General features: G+C 35.1%; 1 pseudogene; it reads left to right on the forward strand.

Moving 5' to 3' along the window:
* The first annotated feature begins 6,197 nt into the window (after window positions 1-6,197).
* Window positions 6,198-7,111, forward strand: LOC141493698 (U2 small nuclear ribonucleoprotein B'' pseudogene; annotated as a pseudogene).
* Window positions 7,112-22,771: the final 15,660 nt, after the last annotated feature.

A 22,771-nucleotide genomic window follows, 5' to 3' on the forward strand; every position in this document is an offset into this window, starting at 1 on the left:
GATTAGGTTCTCTGAAGCTTTACTCTAAAGAGAAGGACTCTGGAAATGGCACTCTACCAAACTGGAAAAGCTTTTGATATGGGTCTGGTGACTGACTATACATCTGCCATACAAGGTTCAGTCTTGCTAAAGTCCAGAGAGTCTCCTATCCAAAGTAGCGTGGGTTTTTTTTTATTTGTTTTGTCAAAGAAACTCTTAAAGACGTTCCACTAACTACTAGAGGAGTTTGGATCTAGATAAAAACTGTTTAAAGGATTGTTTTTGGAGTAAGAAGACCCGAGTGAAAATCGTTCCTCAGATATGTACTGCTTGTATGAACCCAGGCCAAGTTACTCAACCTCTCTTAACCTCAAATTGTTCATCTGTAAAATGGGGTTAATCTTAGCATCTCTCTCCCTCAGGACTGTTGTCTTATAATAATAGGATAATGAATATAAAGTGCCTTTGCCAACTTTAAAGTATTCAATAAATGTAATATAATTGTTATCATTGTTTTACTTATCATTATGAGAGTAGGAAATACCTACATCAATGAAATCACAGGTCTTTGAAGTTTTTCAGCATAAAGTATCTGTAATGATACATACCATTTGACAAAGAAAAACCTTTCATTCTGACATGTATTCAAAATTATCAAGATACTTGTTAATATCCAATATCCAATAATATACTATACACAGATCATTTCCTAATATTACTTATGGTTCTTGAATGAGGGTGTTGGACAGAATGACAGACTGGTCTTTTTGTGATTGATAATTTATTTTATTCTTCCAATTATGTATTATGTATGTTTTCAACAATCATCCACCTGCATACTTCTAAGCTAAACAATTTTCTTCCCCCCCTCCCCTCAGTGGTGAACAGTTTAGTGAACATTGTACATGTACATTTTTGTTTAATATGTTTATATAATAGTTCTTTTGTGCATGAAGAATTAGGACTAAGGGAAAAGAAGAGGATGAGATAGTAAGGAAAACCATAAGAGAAATTTTTTAAAAAGTAAATATAGTGTTCTTTCATATTCTATGATTTGGGGGGATTTTTTTGTTTGTTTTTGTTTTTTCATCTGGATGCAGCTGGCCAGCATTATCCAATACAGGTCCCCCAGGGCTGTTCTAGCTCTCTGACCTGCTTTAAGGAGAAGTATCCATCCTAGTCGATGAACTTGTTATTGTGAATGTGTACAATGTTTTCTTGGCTCTGTGCCCTTCACTCATCATTAGTTGCTGTAATCTTTTCCATGCTTCCCTAGAATCCAATTATTCATGGCTTCTTATAGAATAGTACTCCATAATATTCATATACCATAATCTGCTCAGTCATTCCCCATTTGATGGGCATCCCCTCAATTTTCAATTCTTTGCCAATACAAAAAGGAGCTACTAAAAATATTTTGGAGCATGTGGGATTTTCCTCATTTTTTATGATTTCTTCTGGATATACAACAATACCAATTTTGATACTAGGGGACCTCAATATCCCTCTCTCAGAATTAGAATTAGATAAATCTTACCACAAAATAAACAAGAAGACAAGAAGGTGAATTTTGTTGTCTGTCTCTTTGTAATTCGTTCAGCTTCTCCTCTAAGAATTTGGATGTTACACCACTCGATGCATATGTTTAATAATGATATAACTTCACTGCCTATGGTGCCTTTTAAGAAGAAGTAGTTTCCTTCCTTATTCCTTTTTTTGTTATTTAAATATTTTATTTATTTATTTTCCAATTACATACACAGTAATTTCTACCAACCATTTTTTGTTTCTTTTTGTTTGTTTGTTTGTTTTATGTTTTTGCAAGGCAAATGGTGTTAAGTGACTTGCCCAAGGCCACACAGCTAGGTCATTAGTAAGTGTCTGAGGCAGGATTTGAACTCAGGTACTCCTGACTCCAGGGCCATTGCTCTATCCAATGCGCCACCTAGCTGCCCCAGTTTTTTTTTTAGTAAGGTTTTGAGTTTTACAATTTTTCTCCCTCCCCCCTTCCCCAAACAGAAAGCAATCTGATATAAGCTTTACCTTCGCACCCATGATAAGCATAGATGGAAATTGAACACGTTTTGAGAGAAGAATCAGATCCAAAAGGAAGAAAGAAAACATTAGAGATAACATAATTACATAATACAAAAGACAACTTTTAAAAATTAAAGATAATAAGTTTAGGTCTTCATTTAAACTCTATAGTTCCTTTTCTGGATACAGATGCTATTCTCATCACAAATACCTTAAAATTGTCCCTGATTATTGTACTAATGAAATAAAGAAGTTCATCATGTTTGATCATCACATAGTGATGTTTATAATATTCTTCTGGTTCTACTCATCTCAGCATAATTTCATGCAATTCTTTTCAGCTTTTCTGAAATCCTGACCCTCCTGATTTTCCTTTTTAGAACAATAGTGTTCCATCACATACATATACCACAATTTATTCAGTCATTCCTCAATTGCCAGGTACCCCCTCAATTTCCAATTCATTGCCATTTTAAAAAGAGCTGCTATGAATATTTTTGTATATGTGTAATTTTTACCCCTTTTCTTGAACTCTTCAGAATTCAGATCCAGTTGTGGTCCTGCTGGATCAAGGGTGTGCAATTTTTATTGCCATTTGGGCATAATTCCAAATTGTTCTCCAGAAAGGTTGAATCAGTTCACAGCTCCATCAGCAATGAATTAGTGTCCAGATTTCCCACATCCCTCCCAAAATTGATTGCTGTCCTTTGTGGTCATATTGAACAATCTGATAGGTGTGAGATTAGTACCTCAAAATGGCTTTAATTTGAATTTCTCTAATCAATAATAATTTAGAGCAATTTTTCATATGACTATAGATAGCTTTGTTTTCTTTGTCTGAGAATTCTCTCTGTATATCCTTTGTCCATTTGTCAATTGACTTCCTTATCCCTTTTAAAGAGATCTATTTGTGCTTTTACTTTTTCTGAGATCACTATTATTGTTCCTGCTTTTTTCACTTCCACTGAAGTGTAATATATTTTGCTCTAGCCTTTTACCTTTACTCTGAATGTATCTCTCTCTCTCTCTCTCTCTCTCTCTCTCTCTCTCTCTCTCTGCTTCAAATGTATTTCTTGTAAATGACATATTGTGGGATTCTGGTTTTTAATCCATTATGCTATCTGCTTCCATTTTATGGAAGAGTTCATCCCATTCACATTTACAGTTAAGATTACTAATTCTGGATTTCCCTCCATGCTGTCTTTCTATGTTTATAATTTTATTTTTCCTTTCCCCTTGTTGTTCCACACCAATGATTTGCTCTCTTTCCCATTTATCTTTTCCTTTCAATTTTAACTTTAACTTTATTTTCACATTTACTTTCACCTTCCCTTGTATCAGTTCCTTCTTCTTCTTTCTTTCCCTCCCCGCCCCCCACTTGTAGGATAGGATAGATTTTTAAACCCAATTGGGAATATATGTTTTCCCTCTTTGGGACAAGTCTATTCAGTAGATTTACTCAGTGTTCACTTTATTCCTTTTTCCCTCCTCTACCATATTAGACCCTTGTGCCTCTTCACTGGTGTTATTTATCCATATTTATCCATATTATTTATCAATATGATGTTTGCTGCCTTGCAACTCCAGGAAAAATGCCAGGAACAGAAAAGAGGTCTGTATACAATATTTGTAGATCTGACCAAGGCCTTTTATACCATCAGTCATGAGGCTTTATGGAAAATTATGTCAAAATTTGGTTACCGGTACAAGTTCATTGGTATTGCGGGTCAATTTCATGATGTCATGCTTGCTCAGATTCTGGATTGTGAATGATGCTCAAGGAGATTTCCCACTCACCGATTGAGTAAAACATTGTGCTATACTTTTTAACCTTATGTTTTCATCCATGTTATCACTTTCACTGAGGATAAACGTGGTCTCAAGGTCAACTACCACACTGATGACAAATTCTTCAAGGTGAAAAGGCTACAAGCCAAGACCAAAGTGGAGGGAGTGTTGGTACATGATCTTCTGCTTCCAGATGATTATACCTTCAATGCAGCCTCTGAAGGTGAGATGCAACAAAGTGTGGGTGAATTCTCTGCTACTTGTGCTAGGTCGAACAATGCCAAGACAACCCAGGTGCTCCCTCAGCCAGCACCATACTATTCATATGTGGAACCATCGATTACAACAAATGGGGAAATCCTGAGTATTGTGGACATTACTGTGTAGTATCCTTTCCAAGGAGATACACATTGGCAATGAGATTGGCACTCATGTTGCCAGAGCTACCTCAGTATTTGGGGGACTCAGAAAGAACATATGGGAGAGAAGAGATATTATACTGACTACCAAATAGAAGGGCTACAAAGCTGTTGTGCTGACCTCACTGCCTATGAAACCTGGACAGTCTACCAGTGCCATGTCAGGAAACTGAATCACTTCCATTTAAATTTTCTTAGGAGGATTTTGAATATCACCTGGCAGGAGAAGATATGAGACTGTGAGATGTTTTCTCAAAATAAACTGCCAAGCATTCCAACATTACTACAGAGAGTACAACTACAATGGGCTGGACACATTGTTAGAATGCCAGAAGTATGCTTGCCAAAAAAAAAAAACCCTATTTCATGGAGAACTCACACAAGGAAAGTGCTCACAAAGGATTCAGAAGTGATAGCAAGACAACCTAAAGGTCTAACATCTGTTCCTGGCATTTTTCCTGGAGTTGCAAGGCAGCAAACATGGGAGCATAGGAGACACTGACACAGGACTACCCAACATGGTGTGCTCTCATGAGTGAGGGTACTACACTCTTTATGAGAAAGGCAGAATTGAAGTAACTCAAAGGACACATGACATTTGTAAGTTTAGAGTATCCACCCCAGGCATTGACATGAACTATTTGTGCCCAAACTGTGATAGAGCTTTCCAACTTCATTTTGGTCTGATCAGCCTCAGTAGGACACACTGTAATTTGTTTCAAATAGAGTGATGTCGTTTTGATCTTCTTCAATAATGAAGAAGACCCAAACTGAATTTATCTGCTAATTCCTAGCCTCCTCCTAATATATAGTTTTTATGATTTTATTCTTTTAACCCTGTCTTGTACTTGCAACCCCTTTGTCAAAATATTCTCTTTTTCTCTTTCCTGATAAAAGTGCTATTCTCAAAGGGTGATTGATTACTTGACTGATAAACAACATTGCCTCATAGTCACTAAGTACCCTCCCCTCTTCTTTCTCATTAGAAATATACTTCTCAAGATCATAAATCACATTAAATTATAAACATGTTCCCCCTTTTCAAGTACCCTCCATGGACATACAAACTTCATGATCCAAAGCACCATGTAAAACCAAATGATTTCATAAATCATTTTACCCCCCCATCCAAGCCAACTCCCTCCAATTGTGACCAAAGTGTCAAGCAAAGCAAAATCTCTTCATGATGCTTTCATGTCCAGTCCCTCTGAGTACATTTTCTCCCTCCTTCTCTATAATACTCCAACCATATGCCTACAACCTTTCCCAACCAAAATATCAAGTACACACTCTCTCTCTGTCACTTTAGCACTCCAAATATGGTACAGAAAACCTTGTTAACTGCAGAATAGATTATCACTTCCTAATCTCTTTATTTTCAACCCTTCTAAGTATGTTCCCATCCTTTACCCCAAACTGTACTACAACCCTCTTTAACTAAGGCATCTTGTTAAGTCATTTTTCTATTTATTAGTTATAGAGCCTCTAAGTACTCTTAAGTACTGGGATACCCTAAAGGTCTCTCTTAAGGACTTTAGAATTATTATAGAACATGAGAGACACTGGTACAGGTCTGCCCATCATAGGTTGCCCTCAACAGAGAAAGTGCTGAGTTCTATGAGAAAGATAGATCTAAAGTAGTACAAAGAAATGTAAGGTATATAAGTTTAGAGTAAATTTACCAGATGTTCACCTGGACTACTTGTACCTGAACTATGGTAAAGCATTCTGACGTCATATTAGTCTGATCAGTCATAGTCAAACACATTGTAATTTGTGTTTGTTGATGCCATTTTGATCTTTGACAATGAAGGACAAGAATCAACTATACCCATATCCTCTAAATATAATTTCTTCAACTATTTTCAACCTTTAACTATCCTAAGAGAAATGCAATAGTTACAAGTGTTCTTCTCTTTTAGGGATGTCATAAATCACATCAAATTATAGTCATGTGCTCATTTTCTCTTCCCGTGTTTGGGCGCGGAGTGAGCCCTGGGAGAAAGCCTTCCAGGCTTCTCTGAAATTTAATCCAAAACATGGATATCAGACCAAATCATACAATTTATATCAACAATATAAATGATAAAATCAAAAAAGAAGAACTGAAGAGATCATTATATGCACTCTTTTATCAGTTTGGCCATGTAGTGGATATTGTGGCTTTAAAAAGTATGAAGATGAGAGGACAAGCATTTGTTATATTTAAAGAACTTGGTTCATCTACTAATGCTTTGAGACAGTTACAAGGCTTTCCATTTTATGGTAAACTAATGCGAATTCAGTATGCAAAAACAGATTCTGATGTAATCTCTAAAATGCATGGCACTTTTGCTGATAAGGAAAAGAAAAAAGAAAAGAAAAAGGCAAAATCTCTGGAGCAAACTGCTAATGCTGCAAACAAAAAGCCTGGTCAGGCTACACCAAATTCAGCTAACACCCAAGGAAATTCAACCCCAAATCCTCAGGTGCCTGACTACCCCCCGAATTATATTTTATTCCTAAATAACTTGCCAGAAGAGAATGATGAAATGATGTTATCTATGCTGTTTAATCAGTTTCCTGGTTTCAAAGAAGTAAGATTAGTTCCTGGGAGACATGACATTGCTTTTGTGGAGTTTGAAAATGATGGACAGGCTGGTGCTGCCAGAGATGCCTTACAAGGATTTAAGATCACACCATCCCATGCCAGGAAGATTACATATGCCAAGAAATAGCTTTTTGGACTTTCTTTAAATGACTTTTTATTTATGGCTCCTGTCCTTTGTTTTCAAAAGATACAATTCAGAAATTTTGAAGAGCTTTCTGAGGGCAATACTAAAAGTAGTAAAACATTCTGGGTAAACTTTTTGAACTGAGATTCTCCAGTGTTCCTTACAAATTTGGGGTACCACAACATGAAAGAGACATTTTGTACAATTAAAACTTTCTTGTATTCAAAAAAAAAAATGATAGTCATGTTATACTTATCCCCTTTTCAAGTATCCTCCATGGACACACAAACCTCATGATCCAAAGTACCATGTAAAATCAAATGATTTCATAAATCATTTTACCACCCCACCACCAAGCCCAAGATGTTTCCTATACAGATATTTGTTTCCTCCTTTATAGCTAGACTCTGCCTGTGCATTGGTATGTTCCCAAGTTGGGCTACACATTAGCTAGAAGCCTCCTATTGGGTTTCCCATTCTCCTACCTAGCTGCACTTTACTTTCTCTTTCCCCCCCCAAAAAAAAGACATTCACTGAAAATCCTGTGCAATGTCTACAGTTGGAAACTTTTTTTTTCAGATCTTCTTCTTTGTGGGTTCTGTAACTTTAATGTCCATGTGGAGGCTTCATTAAGGATTTTGTAGAGAAAAGCTCCAGGACCATGCTATCTTCATGCCATCAACTTGGTTCCATTGGAGAAGTTCCCAGACTTGTCTTTATTTTTCTTTTAAAGATTTTATTTATTTTGAGTTTTACAATTTTTCCCCTAATCTTGCTTCTCTCCCCTCCCCACTGCCCCCTACAGAAGGCAATTTGCCAGTCTTTACATTGTTTTCATGGTATACATTGATCCTAAATGATTGTGAGAGAGACATCATATCCTTAAGGAAGAAAAATAAAGTATAAGGGATAGCAAAATTACATAATAAAATACCAATTTTTCCCCTAAATTAAAGGCAATAGTCCTTGTTCTTTGTTCAAACTCCACAGTTCTTTCTCTGGATACAGATGGTATTCTCCATTGCAGACAGCTCCAAATTGTCCATGATTGTTGCACTGATGGAAGGAGCGAGTCCATCAGGGTTGATCATTGCTCCCATGTTGCTGTTAGGGTGTACAATGTTTTTCTGGTTCTGCTCCTCTCACTCAGCATCAGTTCATGAAATCCCTCCAGGCTTCCCTGAATTCCTATCCCTCCTGGTTTCTAATAGAAAAATAGTGTTTCATGACATACATATACCAGTTTGCTAAGTCATTCCCCAATTGAAAGACATTTACTTGATTTCCAATTCTTTGCCACCACAAAAAGGGCTGCTATGAATATTTTTGTACAAATGATGGTTTTACTCTTTTTCATCATATCCTCAGGGTCTAGACCCAGTAGTGGTATTGTTGGATCAAAGTGTATACATATTTTCCGTGCCTTTTGGGCAAAGTTCCAAATTTCTCTCCAGAAAGGTTGGATGAGTTCACAGCTCCACCAACAATGTAATAGTGTCCCAGATTGTACACAACCCTTCCAACAATGATCATTATCCTTTCTGGTCATATTGGCCAGTCTGAGAGGTGCGAGGTGGTACCTCAGAGAAGCTTTAATTTGCATTTCTTTAATAAGTAATGATTTAGAGCAATTTATAATATGACTATGGATTGCTTTGATCTACTCATCTGTACATTGCCTTTGCATATCCTTTGACCACTTGTCAATTGGGGAATGGCTTTTTTTTTTTAAATTTGACTCTGTTCTCCGTATATTTCAGAAATGAGTGCTTTGTCAGAAACATTAGTTGTAAAGATTCTTTCCCAGTTTACTACATTTCTTTTTATCTTGGTTACAGTGGTTTTGTCTGTGCAAAAGCTTTTTAATTTAATGTAATCAAAATAATCTATTTTGTTTTTCGTGTTCTCCATCATTTCCTTGGTCATGAACTGCTTCCCTTTCCATAATTCTGACAGGTAAGCAAGTGCTTGATCTTCTAGTTGATTATAGTATTGTTTTTTATGTCTAAATCCTATATCCATTCGGATCTTATCTTGGTATAGGGTGTGAGGTGTTGGTCTAATCTAAGTATCTTCCTTACTAACTTCCAATTTTCCCAGCAGTTTTTATTGAAGACAAAATTTTTCTCCCAATAGCTGGACTCTTTGGGTTTATCAAATAGAAGATTATTATAATCGTTTCCTGCTATTGCACCTAGTCTATTCCATTGGTCCATCACTCTATGTCCTAGCCAATACCAGACAGTTTTTATGACTGATGCTTTATAATATAATTTTAGATCAGGTAGGGCTAAGCCCCCTTCTTTTGCACTTTTTTTTTCATTAAATCCTTGGAAATTCTTGACTTTTTATTTCTCCATATGAATTTACTTACAACTTTCTCTAAGTCATTAAAAGTAATTTTTTTGGAATTTTGATTGGTAGGGCACTAAACAGATAGTTTAGTAGTTTAGTTTTGGTAGAATTGTCATTTTTATTATGTTATCTTGACCTATCAATGAGCAATTGATCTTTGCCTAGTTGTCTAAATCTGATTTTATTTGTGTGAGAAGTGTTTTATAATTGTTTGCAAAAAGTTTCTGAGTCTGCCTGGGCAAATAGACTTCCAGGTATTTTATATTGTCTGAGGTTACTTTGAATTGGATTTCTCTTTCTAGCTCTTCCTGCTGTATCTTGCTAGTCATATATAGAAAAGTTCAGGATTTATGAGGGTTCATTTTATATCCTGCAACTTTGCTAAAATTGCTAATTGTTTCCAGTAGTTTTTCAGATGATTTCTTAGGACTCTCTAGGTATACCATCATGTCATTGCAAAGAGTAAGAGTTTTGTCTCTTCCTTCCCAATTCTAATTCCTTCAATTTCATTTTCTTCTCTAACTGCTGAAGCTAACATTTCTAATATAATATTGAATAGTAGTGGTAATAATGGGCATCCTTGTTTCACCCCTGATCTTATTAGGAATGCCTCTAGCCTCTCCCCACTGAATATAATGGTTGCTGATGGTTTCAAATAGATACTGCTAATTGTTCTAAGGAACAGTCTAATTATTCGTACACTCTAGTGTTTTAGTAGGAATAGGTATTCTTTTTTTCCGAAAGCTTTTTCAGCATCTATTGATATAATCATATGATTTCTGATAGGTTTGTTATTGATATAATTAATTATACTAACAGTTTTCCTAGTATTGAAGCAACCCTGCATTCCTGATATAAATCCTGCTTGGTCATAATGTATTATCCTAGTGATAACTTGTAAGAATTTTGCTAAGATTTTATTTAAGATTTTTGCATCTATATTCATCAGGGAGATAGGTCTATAATTTTCTTTCTGTTTTAACTCTTCTTGGTTTAGGTATCAACACCATATTGGCTTCATAGAAAGAATAAGGCATAGTTCCATCTTCCCCTGTTTTTCCAAAGAGTTTATATAGAATTGGAACCAATTGTTCCTTAAATGTTTGGTAGAATTCACTTGTAAATCCATCAGGTCTTGGTGATTTTTTCTTAGGGAGTTCAATCATGGCTTGTTGAATTTCTTTTTCTGAGAAAGGGTTTTTTAGGTATTTAATCTCCTCTTCAATTAACCTGGACAATTTGTATTTCTGTAAATATTCATCCATTTCACTTAGATTGTCAAATTTATTGGCATAGAGTTGGGCAAAATAATTCCAAATTATTACTTTAATTTCTTCCTCATTGGTGGTGAGTTCACTTTTTTCATTTGTGATACTAGCAATTTAGTTTTTTCTTTTTTTATCAGATTGACCAAAGGTTTATCAATTTTATTTATTTTTTCATAAATTCTTGGTTTTATTTATTAATTCAATAGTTTTGCTTTCAATTTTATTATTTTCTCCTTTAATTTTGAGAATTTCTAACTTAGTATTTAATGGGGGGGGTAATTTGTTCTTCCTCTATTTTTTTAGTTGCATATTTGGTTCATTGATTTCCTCTTTCTCTAATTTATTCATGCAAGCATTTAAAGATATAATATATCCCCTGACAGATGCTTTGAGGGAATCCCATAGGTTTTGGTATGTTGTGTCATTATTTTCATTATCCAGGATGAACTAACTAATTCTTTCTATAATTTGTTGTTTGGTCCACTCATTTTTTTAAAAATGAGGTTATTTAGTTTCCAATTGGTATTGAGTCCATATCTCCGTAGACCAATATTGCATATGATTTTGTTTGTATTATGATCTGAGAAAGATGTGTTCATCATTTCTGCCTTTCTGAAATTGATAATTAGGTTTTTATGCCCTAGTACCTGGTTAATTTTTGCATAAGTTCCATGTACTGCAGAGAAAAAGGTATATTCCTTTCTTTCCCCATTCAATTTCATCCATAAGTCTCTGATATCTAGGTTTTCCAACAATCTATTTACCTCCTTAACTTCTTTATTGTTTATTTTATGATTAGATTTATCCAAATCTAAGAGTGGGAGGTTGAGGTCTCCTACTAGTAGAGTTTTGCTGTTTATGTCTTCCTGTAGTTCTTTCAGCTTCTTCTGTAAGTATTCAGATGCTATCCCATTGGGTTCATATATATTCAGTATTGTAATCACTTTGTCTGTGATACCTTTTAGGAGGATATAGTTTCCTTCCTTATCTCTCTTTTTTTGAAAGGCAATGGGGTTAAGTGGCTTGCCCAAGGCCACACAGCTAGGTAATTATCAAGTGTCTGAAGCCAGATTTGAACTCATGTATTCCTGACTCCAGGGTCAGTGCTTTATCCACTGTGCCATCTAGCTTCCCCCTTTATCCCTTCTAATGCTATCTATTTTTGCAATTGTTTTGTCTGAGGTAAGGATTGCTACCCCTGCTTTTTCACTTTGGCTGAAGCAAAATATATTTTGCTCCAAACTTTTACCTTTACTCTAGGCCAGGCTGGTCTTAAAAGTCAAAAAGACCGGGTTTTGAAACCTTCCACTAGTTACTTGCTGTCACTAGTTACTTACCACTGCTTAAATTCTCTGGCTCTCAGTCTTCTCAGGAGCAAAATGAGGGAGTTGGAGTATATGACCTACCATCAATAATAGAGGCAGCATAACATAGTTTTTTAGGGCAGCTAGATGACACAATGGATGGAATTCAGGACCTGAAATTAGGGACGCTCATCTTTCTGAGTTTAAATCTGGTCTCAGACATTGGCTAGCTGTGTGACCTTGGGTAAGTCACTTAACCATGTTTACCTCAGTTTCCTTATCTGTAAAATGAGCTGGAGAAGGAAATGCATGTCTTCCCTGAAACTCCAAATAGGTTCACAAAGAGTCTGACACAACTGAAAATGACTGAACTGTTGTTTAGAGAATTGACCTTGGGTTTAGTCCTGCATATGAAGCATATTGGCTTTAGCACCTGTTTACAAATCATTTTATACTGCCCTGCAGGAACTCTGAGTCTAAATTTTCAGGTAGCTGCCCATCTGCTATAGTAGAGGGAATCTAATCACTAAGCACTTCCTGTTCCAATGAAATAATAGGTGTAGATTAAAAAAATTGATGATCATAAATAATGGCAGGTTTTAGAGTGAAGAAAGAGCATAAATCTCAGAATCTGGAAGACGTGGGCTCATATTCTACCTCTGACAGTAAATAGTTGTGTGATCCTGGGCAAGTCACTTGGCAACCATTTGCCTTCACAAGCTTCAGAGGAAAGTGAGAGATTCGAGTATCATATAGAGGTTTGAGGTTTGTCTTCTAGATAACGTATTCAGTGTACAAAGTAAAACAGCTATTCATTTTCTTCCCAAATAAAATGTTGAAAGCACAAAAAACTCATAAATGCATACTGACAAATACTTAAAATTGTTCACAAAGACAAGCAACTCATCTTATCCTCTAACTAGTCTAGTTTGCATGAGTCATTCTCCTCTCAGTGAATGTCTTGTCCTCTAATAAAATTTTTAAAAAATCTCTTTTTTCCATGATTGTTCTTGTTACCTGTGCTCAGAAAAGGAACGCAAAGCAAAAGCCCCCCCCCCGCCCCAAGATCCCAAGGTTCACTTTTATTATTGCAAGCTCTTGCTGCCATAACTGACACCTGGGGAAAGGAGAGGAATCCAACACATACACACACTTCTAATGGGAAGTCCAAGGAAGAGCTGTCAAAAGTCCCAACCATAAGTTCAGAAGAGAGAAAAAAGACAGTCAGAGTGGAAATTAACTACCTCTAAAATCCACTGAATGAGGGACTCTGCTCAGTGGTCAGTCATCTTTGGTTCATAAGAGATGGGGCAGAAAGTGGGGTTCAACCAGAAGCCTTTGGGTACAAGCCCTTTATTGAGAAACTTATGAACATTTCTCACTCATGAATGGCCAGGACACATATACAATGCTCTGTCTGTGCTATCCAGGGGAGGGGGGTATTTGAGGGGAGGGGTCATGGCTCAGCCCTATACATATTCCTAACAATGTCTTCTAGTACAATTTTCACATGCCTCCATTTCTAGCTCCTTATCATTACTGGGTTTTGTTGTATTTATTTCCTCATCTGTGGAGAGGCAGAACTGTATTTAACGTAATGTTGATATTTATATTGCTTCTTATTCAGTATTATATACTGGGAGACTGAATAAAGACTGATGGTAGCTATAAAGATTTGATATTATATATATATATATATATATACATACATATATATATATATATATATATATATATATATATATATTCAATAGATATACTAAGTCTATTTCCCTACTTTACTTTCTCTTTTTGGTGACTCATTTTGGCTGATCTCTAATTGAAAGCTTTGAAATTAAGTCTCCCACCTCCAGGATTTAAGACACTAAATACATAGACATGAATTGGCCTTAAATAGTAATAATTAAGAAAACAGGCATGTCAGTTAAGAAATGTGTGTGGGTGGAAGCAGGCAGACATTTTATAGTTTGCTTCTCACCTCAAGTCTTATGTAGTCCTAAGAATAAAGTATATTCCAACGAAATTTCAACTCTACTATAATCCTGGAGAAATGGGATATTCATTTCAGGTCTTTAGTTAAAACTTGCTTGGATTCAAACTTACCTGTATGCTTATTTATATAAAAGGACACATCAAGGTGACTCAACATATTTAAATTCAAATCCAGCCAAAACACTTTCTAGCCTGTGTGACTTTGGGCAAGTCATGTGACCTTTGTTTGCCTTAATCCTTTGAAGAAGGAAATGACAAACCACTCCAATATCTTTGTCAAGAAAACCTCATAGTAAAGTCCTGAACAGTTGGACACAAGGAAACAACAGCAACAACCTGGTCTGAACTTTTTCTATTCAGATTTATTATGCATTATTCATTGTCTTTCTAAATATGGTCCAACCCAGCTGACTTCTTTGTTATCTTTACACATGGTTCTTTATCACTTTTGTCTTTGTCTTTACACTTGTCACCCTTCTCATGCCTGGAATGCAATATCTCCCCTCCTCAAGGAGGATCTCTGAATTCCTTTAAGACAAATCAAATAGGGGCAGCTCCCTGGTGCAGTGGATAAAGCACCTGCCCTAGAGTCAGGAGTACCTGGGTTCAAATGGGTCTCAAACACTTAATAATTACCTAGCTGTGTGGCCTTGGGCAAGCCACTTAACTCCATTTGCCTCGCAAAAACCTTAAAAAAAAAAAAATCAAATAGCACTTCTCAATGAAGTTTTTCCTTAAGCCTCCAAATCCTTAATGATCTCCCCCCACTAAATTACCTTGGTATTATTTTGCATTTCTTTTGTTTATATTCATGTATTGTATCACTTTATAGAATGTAAGCTCCTTGAAAGCACAGACTGCTTTATTTTTGACTTTCTATCCTCAAAGCCTGATGCATAGTAGACATTTAACAAATGCTTACTTAGAGAATGTTAATCAGCTATTTAAACTACTAAAATTTACCTGCATTTTGACTTAGAATTAAGAAGTCAAAAATTCATTTTATTCAATAAGAAAAATATCTTAACAATGTTTTATTATAAAATGAAATAAAAACCTTTCTCTTAATAATAAATACTTTTAAACAGTTACTAAACAGGTAGGTGAAGGTAATGGTATAGACAGATAAACAAAGTTTTTGAATAAGTATCACATATATTTTGAGAGAATGAGGACAACTATAGAAGGAAATAATACAACTTTATGGGTTCTAACCTGGCCAAATGGCCAAACCCAAAGAATGATCATTAATAAATCAATGTCAGCAAGAAAGATCTCCAGTGACAACTTACTTGACTCTAGCATCAGACTTGGATAAAGGCAAACATAGCATTCTCAGCTACAGTAGAGATAACACCAGGCCAAGAAGGATAGCTAATGCCTCAGATGACAGAATCAGGATCCAATAAACTCTTCACTTTGGGTTGAATCTAACAAGATAAAATCCAACAGGGATGAATGTAAGTACATACGCTTGTGTTAAAAAAAAGTCGTCTTCCTACATTCAGAAGGGGGAAAGCATGGTTAGATAGCAGTTTGTGTGGAAAAGATCTAAATGTTTTAGTTAATGACCAATTAAAAATGTCAGCAGTGTGCTATGGCAGCAAAAAAAGTTAATAGAGTCTTAGTGTCATTAAAGCATATTTTCCAGGGACAAGGAAGAATTAGTCTCACTACTTTTGGTCCTCATAAGTCTTCATCTGGAGAATTTTGTTAAATTCTGGGTGCCACGGTTTAAGAAAAACATTAATGAGTTAAAATATACAACAAAGACCAATCAAGATGGTGAAGGGTTTGAGTCCATACTATAAGAATTACTTAGGGACCTTTACCCTTGTCAAGAAAAGTTGTATTTATGTGATACAGGAATACATTTATTTGTTCTTTTCCTTTCTTTTTAATTTCTATTCTCCTTCTTCCTTCCCCTCCTCCCCTTCTTTCTTCCCAGAAGAGGGCTAAGTTTTAGAGACCATGCTCAAGAAAAGCCCCTGTGTCTTCTTGCTGTCAATGGAGAACGGAAGATAAAAAAAAAGTAGTTCCTAGGAATCACTCACTTCATTCAGTAGCTAAAGTTGCTGTAATGCCTTCCTCTGACTCTGCCCCACCATCAGCATGCCTTTCATGAAGATGTTTATAACTCACAGCTTGTATAAGATCACCTTGTATATAAACTGAATCATGTATTATATCATGAATAGTATATCCCCCATTGAAATATTAACAACTTGAAGGCAAGGACCATGTTTCCACCTTTCTTTGTGTCCCCAATGTTTAGAACAGCATTTAAATACTTATTTATTAACTGATAAAAACTAAAAGCAAATAAACAACACCAACAAAAAACCTTTTTACAATACTGCTGGTATTACTTTAAAGTATCAAAAGTGATGATTATCAAATACTGCCAGCAGCACAAGTATAGCTTGTGGTGGTTCTAAGGGATGGGACCTAGAAACCAGTTCAGCTGTCACAATTCACATAGGTCATTACTAGCCTGGGTCTGACATCATGTTTTTAATTCTCCCTTGTTCCCCATACATATTATCCTCATGGTATGCCTTTGTTCAGTAATAATATGTGATATGATGTTGCCCAACAGATGCCCATGAACACTCCTAGCATATCATAAAGTTGACCTCTTCATTGCTGTTTCTACATTTCTGTCTTCCTTTGATATGACCAAAGCAGTCTTCCATCAATATTAATCAGTACATACACATTTACTAAATGCCTACTCTTGTCATGCACCATACTTAGGCAGTGGGGTTACGAAGGAAGTAACCTAGCCTTCACAATGCTGAAATTCTAAGGAAAAAAACCAAATAATTTATTGTTGGTTTTACCAAATCATATGCCCCAGATCATTCCCTATTCTTTGGACCCCCAAACCCTTCTTTCTAAATGCCTGCATATAGCTGTTTCTCTAGCAATGCAATGCAAATCAAAACATCTGAAGATCACTATTTCTACACCACCCAGCATCTCAATTCTCCTACCAGTAGGATAGATAAGAGTGGAGAAAAGTGAGTTAGGAAAGATACTGCATTCAGGAGGAAAATTTAAAGGTATTGGGACAGATTCAAGAAAAGATCAACTAAGAAGCCAACAGGTTCATGGTTTACTATGATTAAGAACATGACTGGAAGTCTCATAAGGAAGATGAGAAGTATTAAGATCTTAGAAATAAAAGCACAAGCTATAAATGGGCAGTTTTATAAAGAACTTAAAACTATAATCCTATAAAAATGTTCCAAATCACTATTAATTTTAAAAAATGCAAATTAAAATAATTCCAAGATACTACCTCATATCTGTCAGATAGGTCAGAAAAGAAATATGACAAATGTTGGAGGGGATATGGAAAAATTGGGACAGATATTATTAACAGATATAACAATGACTTTTATAACAATGACTAGGTAGAAATTTATTAACCAAATATGAAATAGAGGAAATCATAAAAAATAAAATATATAGTTCAACTATAAAATAGCTTTTTAAAGCCCTTGGAAAAAGAAAAACAATGAAAAAAGCATTACAAACAAACCGGCAATTATATGGGGAAAATATTTGCATCCAATATAACTAATGAAAAGTCTTATTTCCAGTACATGTGGAGAATTAACATAAATTTTTATCATTGAATAATTCTCTAGTGGTCAAGGAATATATTTTCTAAATTAGAATTACAAAATATAAATATCCACATGAAAACAAATTTTAAACCTTTGATAAAGACATTCCAAAACTATCTGAGATTTCATATCAGATCATAGCAAAGATGACTAAAAAAATTGTATGTTATAAGACCGATATAATGTTGGTAAAGTTGTGAAGTTCTTTCAGAAGCTCAGGATTTCCACTTGTAATTATACAGGAACTATGATTATACTATTCATATCCTTTGACTAAATAACTTTTGATCATTTACCACAAGAAAACTGAAGACAAAAATTCAGGTCCAATACAGACTGAAATATTCATAGTAGCTAACTTGATGACAGTAAAAGAATGTAAACATAGCTTCCATCGATTATGGAATTTTAAAAAAACAAACACTTCTGATCATGTGAATGTAATGGGGTAGTTTTGGGCAATGAGAAATGGCTATGAGAGATTATTAGAAAAGATTATATTAGAAGATTTATATGAACTAATGCAGATGAAATAAACAGAACCAAGAGAAAAGGAAGCCTGGTAAAACAGTAGAAGAGTACTGACCCTGGGGTCAAGAAGACTTCATTAAAATTCAACATTAGATATTTTCTGTCTGTGCAGCCCTGGGCAAATAATTTAATTTTTGACTGTTTCAATTTCCTTGAATGGGAAACTTAAATGGAAATAAATGTAAAATGGGAATAAAAACATCATCTACCTTCTAAGGTTCAAATGACAAAATAATTATGAAGCACTTAGCACAGTGACTGAAACTAGTTGGTGCTTAATAAATGACCTATTTTCTTCTCATGTACATGATGGAAATGAATCTATCACTAGAAGACATAATGAATATGCCTCCTCTCTCATATTACAAAGGTAAGAGACTATTAGGACAGAATATTGCCTTATATATTTTCTGTCCCTTAAGGAAGACTCTGTGTTTTTATGCATAATCTCTGTTAGATTTTTTTTCTTAATTTTTTTTTGTAAAATCGATAGATCCAGTCTGAGAGATAGGTGAAGCATCTGGGTTGTAAAAACAAAATGCATCAATAAAATATTTTTTAAAAGAAAATACACAAGAATAAAGACTGGTATGAATGAATAAATGATTTTAAATTAACTTGAGCTATTATTATTCAATGACATCAAAGTACATTTAAAATTTTTAAATATGATATATGTTATTTATGCACCCTACAGGAAGTATATTTGTTTACTGAAAGATGTGCCTATAAATTCACATACCCCTCACCAGCATAGAAACCACTGCATGACAAGAAGTTGGTTTTCCAAGCAAATACCTGGAGGCACAATGGGTTTAGTCTTTCCTAATTTCCCTGACTCTTCTAATGTAGTTTTGGTTAAAGACAGTCTTTTGCTTGCTCACACATTTTAAGTGATTGATGGCAAGAGAAATGCAGCAATTTCCCTACGGTGCTTCTTAATCTGTTTCATGCAAGTCAGCTCCAACTCCCAGGAAGCTATGATGGACTTGGGAGCTCTTCCCTTTCTTGATTTTGAAATTTCTGTAGAAAAAAAGAAAAAAACATTCTTCAAAAAGAAATATCACTAAATGGAGTGAAATCAAAATCAAAAAAAAAAAAAAAAGATGAAAATTTGGCCTTAGAATGAATAAATTGAAACTATAGTATCTAGAACAAGAGAGGTCATAGGGATTAGCTTGGATGTGTAGTAGAAAAAGCACCAAATTTGGAGACAAAGGAACAGGCTTTGAGTCTCCTAGAAAATGGTTTGCCATTCTATAGAAAGAATTATAGTTGGTGGTACAGTGGATAGAGCATGGGATTTAAAACCAGGAAATCTGAAGTTAAAATCTAAACTCAAACACTTATTAGCTATATGACCCTAGACTAGTTGCTTAAATTATTGATACGCCTTATAAGAATCAAAAATATCATTAATGTGGCAGTGATACTGAAGGAAGGCTACACTGTCCTAGGTCAAAAATGGTGTAGGTCACAATTCCTCTGTCAATCAGCAATAAGAATACACCATGAATGTCCCTAAACTAACAATCTTGGCAAAATAAAGGTGCCCCAATCTAAGCAACAAAAACATCTACAAAACTGAAATCTCCCTCCCTAAAATTTTTATTTATTCATCCTAGTTCTACCCTTTCGAGTGATATGAAATGTTTTTAATCTTTCTTTCATGAAACAGTCTTTCAAGTACTTAAAATTAGGTGATTTGAACTAAATATAGATAGATGTTTCTCACACATCCTCACTTTTCTTGGGTTTGAATTCCCTTTTATTCATTCTTTCTTGAGATTATTTTTCTTAGGAAATATAAGCAAAAGAAGGGTTGCATATGTCACATTCCTCTCCGTCATAAAGTATCCTCTTACCATCAGCCCCTAACAAGGGTCCAATCCCTGCCTTGATCTTTCTTTTGCTCTTTAAAGAACTGAAAGACTTTTTTGACTTAGCTTTTATCAAAACATATATCTCCTATTAGATTGCAAAAGGCTTACTGAACTTCTCAGGTCCTATTAGATATATTTGGTTTCTAGTCATGGTTGTATCTCAGTGATCAAATGCAATTCCAGAAGACCCGTGAACCAGATAGAGATGTAATGGACTCAAGGAGAAAGGAAGGCATATTTTTGGACATACCCATTGAGAAAATTGATTTTATTTCACCATACATATTTGTAAAAGGATTTTTTGTTTTACTAGTTTTCTGAATATTGGAGAGAGAAGTAACAGGGAGAAAATGCAGCCCTAACAATAAATAACATTAAATTGTTTAAAAGCTTATATATTGTACCATGACTAAACAAACCAAATTCCATTATCTGAAACCCTCTTGGGAGGGGGGGGTGATGAGCAGTAATGATCCTTTCTGTTTTAGATTAATGCTGCTGCTAAATATATGTGGATGAAAAGAATAAGATATGACTTTCATTCCCCTTCTGCATGTAAATATATCTGCTACTTCAGGGTACTCATACTGTTTATAGTCTTAATTTGTTTTCCCTCAAAGCAGGCCATTTTTAGCTTCTGACCCTTTTACTAAAGGCAAATGCATTGTAGATTCAGTGACTTGGGAATGGAGAGGATTTTGCAAATTGACTACTCTGACCTCTTCATCTTACAGGTAAAGAAATTAAGATCCACAAAATTAAAATGATTTGCTCAAAGTTAGTCACGTCTATTAACAAAATCAGAATTCAAACCTAGATCCTCTGGTTCCAAAAGCATGTCCTAATGTTCCCCAGCTATATTGTAATTCTTCAATCTTGTTCAGAGATCTCTGTCTGACAAGCTTGAAGTTCACCCTTAAATAGTTGTAATTAGTAATCAAGATAAATTTAAGTATTCAACTCTATTTTTCTTTTGCATTTATTGAAATTAGTGTACAAGTCCCTTTACCATGTATCCCTTTCCTGGAAGCTGTTATCCAATTTCAGAGTCATTTGAATAACACTCTCTCTGAAGAAAAAAAGAACAAAATTTATCACATGACTAGTCTTGTGCATCTTAGACATTCAAGTGATATATGTTGAAAGAAAGGAAACAGTGACATGAGATGTGTGAATGTATATTCACAATCTAAAATACATGAACATAGATTCCTTAAATCATTTGTGTAAGTATTGCTTAAGTCACAGTGTAGTGTTACTTTTAAGAAAACCATTTAAGTCAGTGAATAGAATGAGCAAAGGATTTTGAACTGGGGAACCTAGATTCAAATCCCAGTTCTGTTAACTATTAGCTAGCATTAACAAAACACTTTACAAATATTGTCTCTTTTCATCTTCACAGTCATCCTATGGGATAGTAGATGCTATTATTATCCCCAAGATCACACACTAGTAAGTACCAGGGACTGATTTGAGCTCAGTTTTCTCGACTCCAGATCCAACATTCTACTGCTGTAACTACAGTAACTGCCTATAATTCTCATCTATGTAACTTATCACAAATTATTTCCTTTTTTTTACCTTTAACTTCTTCATTTGTAAAATGAAAAATTGGAATATATTATTTCCAAGGCCCCCTCTAAATCATATAAATTGTATACAATAAGTATTAGAGTTTAAACTAGATGGTTTGCTGATACCAAGAATCCATGTAAATTTATTTAAGCCATAGGCTCTGAATCCAAATTGGAAATTCTAGATAAGCAAAAATACAGTAAAGTCATTTCCTCATGTGTGACTTCTTTCCTCAAGCTGGCTGAATGGAACAGTAAACCATCCCTTCTTCCAAGAGCAATTGCCAACCTTATCTAATACGTTTTCAATACTAGAATGATGCACTAGAGGGAGCATATAGTACAGAAGACTTTGTCCATTATCTTGTCAAGAAAGTGAGAGAATGGATTGCCTCTAGCTCTTAGTTCCTTTTCTGATCTTGCAGAAATTTATGTTGACTAGTTTTTCCTTCAAATAGACATTCTTCAAGTAGAACTAGCCCGCCAAAAAATTAGAAAGTGAAAATTTTGTTCTGCCTCTCTGGTCTCTTTCTTGTGTCCTCTTTCCTTTTAGCTCTCATCCACTTAGGATGGGAGGGCTTTTCAATCCTTATTTCCCCTAAATATTCCACTGAAGAGATCCACCCGTTGTGAAGACTAAAACTTTCTGGGTCTCCAGACTTCCTTTACACTCTTAAAGTTGTTCAGTATCTACCAAAGAGCTTTTGGTTGTCAGCTCTGTCAATATTTACTGTATTCAAAATTAAAATGGTAATATTGCAATGAAAATACTGTTGACCTTGTGGATCCCTTAAAGGCTTTCAGAAATCCCCAGACATATCCAGTTTATACTTTCAGAATGATTGGTCTCACCTGATCTAACCCTCTTTCTAAAATTACTGTCCAAAGTCTTGCTTAATGACTGAACAGCAAATTTGATATATTACTCCAAGTTAAAGTATTGCTATGGTTGATTTGTGTTTTTCGCAGAGATAATTTAAGTTTAACAGATCAAGTACCATCAGACCCCAATTGATAGAATAATGTGTGGATTTCAGGTGCAAAATTTAGGGGTTCAGGGATGGGGGAGAGGGTTTAGTTTGTTTGGAGAATAACATAGAATGGTCATACACGAAAGAGTCAAATAGCACTTTTACATGTGAAAGAGGATGGCTGGAGCTAAACCAAAAGCTTTTTAAGGCTGCAAATGCATGGATGAATGGAGCTTCTAATAGAACACTTTCCTCCTTGAACCTAAGGGCTTAGAGAATAAGTTATGGAGTCAACAGGAGCAGCCTGGAGGTACTTTAGAT

The sequence above is a fragment of the Macrotis lagotis genome, chromosome 7 (assembly GCF_037893015.1).
Source record: "Macrotis lagotis isolate mMagLag1 chromosome 7, bilby.v1.9.chrom.fasta, whole genome shotgun sequence".
Lineage (NCBI taxonomy): Eukaryota > Metazoa > Chordata > Mammalia > Peramelemorphia > Peramelidae > Macrotis > Macrotis lagotis.